Below are 5,109 nucleotides of genomic sequence, written 5' to 3'. Positions count from 1 at the left end.
AGGGAAAGAATTCCAAGAGCCAACTGATGATGGGATACAGAAAAAGTAACATATACATAAAATGGATTATTATTCACTCAAAAAGGAAGGAAATTCTGACACATGCTAGGAAGTGCTTGAACCTTGAGGACATTGTCTTCAGTGAAGTAGGCCAGCCACAAAAGGAGAAAAACTTTATGACTCTTATATAAGCTCCCCAGAGTGGACAAATTTATAGACTTGAATTAGAATAATTGTTGTCAGGGGATAAGAAAAGGGGGATGAGGAATTGCTGTCTAATGTGTTTAGTTCCAGTTTTACAAGATGAAAAGACTTCTGAATATTTGCTTGCACAAAAGGTGAATGTATTATCACTGACGAACTTACTCTTAAATATGGTTAAGATTGTAAATTCTATGTTACATGTATTTTACCACACTATAAAAATTTTTTAAACACCTGCATAGCAGTACTTCCCAGTGCTAAATCAGATCAGACTTTTCTTTGAAGTCTTTCCCTGTTTGCAATACTTTTTAGCGTGAACTTCTTGGTGCCGAATGAGGTGGGAGTTTTGGCTGAAGAGTCTACCACATACACTGCACTCATAAGGCCTTTCTCCTGTGTGACTTCTCTAATGCCTAATGTGATTTGAGTTGTGCCTAAAGAGTTTCCCACATACACTACACTCATAAGGCCTTTCTCCAGTGTGAGCTTTCTGATGCTTCTCAAGCGTGAAGTGGTACCTGAAGAATTTTCTACATTTGGTGCATTCAAAACGCCTTCCCGTAGTGTGAACTCTCTGGTGAATAATGAGCATGGAGCTGTCTACAAAAAATTTCCCACACACACTGCACTCATATGGCCTTTCTCCAATGTGAACTCTCTGATGTCTTTTGAGTGTGAAGCTGTACCTACTTTCCCGCATTCACTGCATTTATATGGCTTTTCTCCCGTGTGAACTATCTGATGAACAATGAGTGTGAAGTTGTCTTTGACGCACTTCCCACACTGGCTGCACTCATAAGGTATTGGCCTAGTGTGAACTGTCTTCTGTTCAATGAGGCCAGACCTTTGTGTAAAGAATCTTCCGCATCTAAGGTGCTCATATAGCTTCATTTCAGTATGTATTGTCTGGTGTTGAACCAGGTGGAACCTTCTGATGAAGGTCTTTCCACTTTCACTGCAATGGTTTTTCTGGTGCTTGACAAGTATGTGTTTGTGGCTAAAGGTTTTCCCACATTCACTGCACTTGTAATCATTCTGTCCACTGTCAAAGGTCACCCTGCCCTCCATGTTGCTGTATGGCTTCCCTCCTGTGTGAAGGGCTTGGTGCTGGAGAAGGCCTGAACTGGCCGGAAAGTCTTTCACTCTCGCCCTACACGTCAAGGTCCTCTCTGCCACGTGAATGCTGCAGTTCTTCACAAATGAAGTCCTCCCCTCATCCCATCGGGGGAGTTTCTTTCGACTCAGCTCCTTTTGGTGCTGGGAAAGACTTGACACAGACGCGTACACCTCTTGCTCGGGGTGTGTCCCATCGTGCTCAGCCAGGTGCAAAATGTCTTTCAAGAGTGGGCCACATATCTCACAAGAATGAGACTTCTGGATGGATGGACCTAGCTTTGGAGTCTTGACCTGTGACTCTCTAACAACATCACCTTGCTCTGAAAGGTCCTCCACATCCTGGGCACTGTGCCGACAACCTGGAGAGATGCTGATAAACTCAATTGGCTTAAAGACTTAAACATAAGACATGACTCCATAAAACTCCTAGAAGAGAACATAGGCAAAACATTCTCTGAGATAAATCATATCAATGTTTTCTTAGGTCAGTTTCCCAAGGCAATGGAAATAAAAACAAAAATAAACAAATGGGACCTAATCAAACTTACAAGCTTTTGTACAGTGAAGAAAACCAAAAAGAAAACGAAAAGACAACCTACAGAATGGGAGTAAATATTTCCAAACTATGTGAACGACAAGGGCTTAATTTCCAAAATACACAAACAGCCATACAACTCAACAATAATAATAATAATAATAAAACAATCTAAAAATGGGCAGAAGACCTAAATAGGCATTTCTCCAAAGAAGAAATACAGATGGCCAATAGGCACATTAAAAAATGTTCAACATCGCTAATTAGTAGAGAAATGCAAATCAAAACTCAATGAGGTACCACCTCACACCAGTCAGAAAGGCCATCATTAAAAATTCTACAAATAACAAATGTGGAGAGGGTATTGAGAAAAGGGAACCCTTTTACACTGTTGGTGAGAATGTGAGTTGGTGCAGCCACTGTGGAAAACAGTATGGAGGCTCCTCAGAAAACTAAAAATAGAATTACCATAGGATTCAGCAATCCCAATCCTGGGCATATATCTCGGCAAAACTATAATTTAAAAAGATGCATGCACCCCTATGTTCACAGCAGCACTATTTACAATAGCCAAGACATGGAAACAACCTAAATGTCCATCAACAGAGGAATGCATAAAGAAGGAGTGGTGGGGCTTCCCTGGTGGCGCAGTGGTTCAGAGTCCGCCTGCTGATGAAGGGGACACGGGTTCGTGCCCTGGTCCGGGAAGATCCCACGTGCCGCAGAGCGGCTGGGCCCACAAGCCATGGCCGCTGAGCCTGCATGTGCTCCGCAACGGGAGAGGCCACGGCAGTGAGAGGCCCACATACCACACACAAAATAATAATAATAATAATAATAATAATAAGTGGTGTATATATATACAATGGAATACTACTCAGCCATAAAAAAGAACGAAATAATGCCATTTCCAGCAACATGGATGGAACCAGAGATGATTATACTAAGTGAAGTAAGTCAGAAAGAGGAATACAAATACCATATTATGTCACTTATATGTGGAATCTAAAATACGACACAAATGAACATATCTATAAAACAGTAACAGACTCATTCATAGACAACAGACTGGTGGTTGCCAATGGGAAGGGGGATAAGGAAGGGTTGGAGTTAGCAGACATAAGCTTTTATATATAAAATGTATAAACAACAAGGTCCTACTACATAGCACAGAGAACTATATTCAATATCCTATGATAAACTATAATGGAAAAGAATGTAAAGAAAAAAATGTACATATATGTATAGCTGAACCACTTTGCTGTACAGCAGTAATTAACACAACATTGTAAATCAACTGTACTTCAACAACAACAGCGAAACTTTGTAGAAAAATAAGACAAAATAAAATAAAACAAAATTACAAGGATATCAAAGGAGGGTCTTTAAAGAAACAACCTAGTGGTTCCCACCAGTAGTGACCAGGTCAATGCCTGAACTTCCTGGCATAGGCAGGCTCCAAAGTCTGTCAGCAAAAGGTAGGGGAAGGCCTGGGACACCGAGGTTCCATGCCTCTAGACAGTCACCCAACCAGGGACATGCAAGGCTGGTGGGATCTTTCAGACAAACTTCAAGATTTCTGACTCCTGAGCCCTGTCTTACAAGACCCCAGAACAGCAAGGATGGGATTTCTGGGAGAGAAGGACTACATTGCACAGAGCCCATCCCTGGCACCAACAACACACATGCCAGGAAACCAGGAAAGAAAGCAGTACCCATGGTCTCACTGTGGGAAGGTCAGAGGTGCCCCTGGGAAAACGGGGAAGAACAGAGCCCAGCCCAGGATGCTGGGGTGAGTGGGAAGGCCTTACCTATGGAAGACAAAGGTGCAATGTTCTGTAGCATCACATGACGGTACAGGAGCCTCTGAGCCTCCTCAAGGAGTCCCCACTCCTCCTGGGAGAAATATATGACCACGTCCTCAAAGACCACAAGGCCCTGTAAAAATTGGGTTAGTTCACACCATGAGCAGCTTTGTGTGCTGTATTTCCTTCCATTCTTTATTTGTCTAGTCTCCATCCATCAATTCTAGGGCCAAACTAAAAGCCAAATGTGTTTATGTCTCCCCCTATCATTCAGAGCCCATGGTCTGAACCACCTCCTTATCTAACCCTTATACACCAAGTCAATATATCCCCTGCCCTAAATCAACCCAGGGCCAGATACCAGACAGCTAGGGACAGCTCTGAAGCTGGAAAACCCACCTGAATTATTCAGACTAGTCGATCATAAGCTATTCCCCTTATTCTCTACATCCTAACATGGATGAACTGAAGATCCTGAAGAGGTAAGTGTAGGAAGCATTGTACCCACCAGATTTGAATTTATGGACGTAAATGAGTAAGTGAGAACACGGAGAGGTCAGTATTGTTGAAAAAGATTTCTATGATTTCTATTTCCCAAGTGTACAGTGAACACTATGCCACACAGGGCCATGTGAGGAAGCACCAGATTTGAGCAGGAGGCAGAAGCAGGCTCAAGGGGAGACCTAGACCAGAGCCTTTATTGGGTTTTTCCCAGTAAAAATGTGGAGAATAAGGGGAATAGCTTAGGACTGACTAGTCTGAATGTGATACATAAAATTTTTCATCATAAGGAAATACTTAAAGGTATATTAACATGCAGACCAATTATTAAGTGTTTGGATAAATTTAACTAATTCAATATGTTCATTTCTAACTGCCTACCTACACACATATTTTGAGGGATGTCGGTTCTTTGAATCAAATAGTTACTTTTTTTTTTTTTTTTTTTTTTTTTTTTTTGTGGTACGCGGGCCTGTCACTGTTGCGGCCTCTCTCGTTGTGGAGCACAGGCTCTGGACACGCAGGCTCAGCAGCCATGGCTCACGGGCCCAGCCGCTCCGCGGCATGTGGGATCTTCCCGGACTGGGGCACGAACCCGTGTCCCCTGCAAAATTAAATATACAGTTTAAAGTATCTTATCTTCTTGGCTTTTTCCCTTAAAATTAAATTTTTTCTGATATAAACACACATTTCACGTGTTTTCATATGTTAATTTTTAAATAATTATAACAAGTATATTTTCCAAAACATGTTTTATATATATTCTGTAATGTTATACTTTAGAGAGTCTCTTGTATCCATTCTATTGTTAGATTTTTTTTTTTTTTTTTTTGTACGTGAGCCTCTCACTGTTGTGGCCTCTCCCACTGCGGAGCACAGGCTCCGGACGTGCAGGCTCAGCGGCCATGGCCCACGGGCCCAGCCGCTCCGCGGCATGTGGGATCCTCC

The 5,109-nt window shown here is 42.2% G+C and overlaps 1 pseudogene; it reads right to left on the bottom strand.

The window, feature by feature from the left end:
- Window positions 1-466: 466 nt before the first annotated feature.
- LOC103071303 (zinc finger protein 17-like) lies at window positions 467-1,272 on the bottom strand (annotated as a pseudogene).
- Window positions 1,273-5,109: the final 3,837 nt, after the last annotated feature.

This window comes from Lipotes vexillifer, unplaced genomic scaffold (assembly GCF_000442215.2).
Source record: "Lipotes vexillifer unplaced genomic scaffold, Lipotes_vexillifer_v1.1 scaffold995, whole genome shotgun sequence".
NCBI classification, from domain to species: Eukaryota; Metazoa; Chordata; class Mammalia; order Artiodactyla; family Lipotidae; genus Lipotes; species Lipotes vexillifer.
Note: the sequence above shows the minus strand (reverse complement) of the source record. Positions and strands in the feature narration are given on the sequence as shown.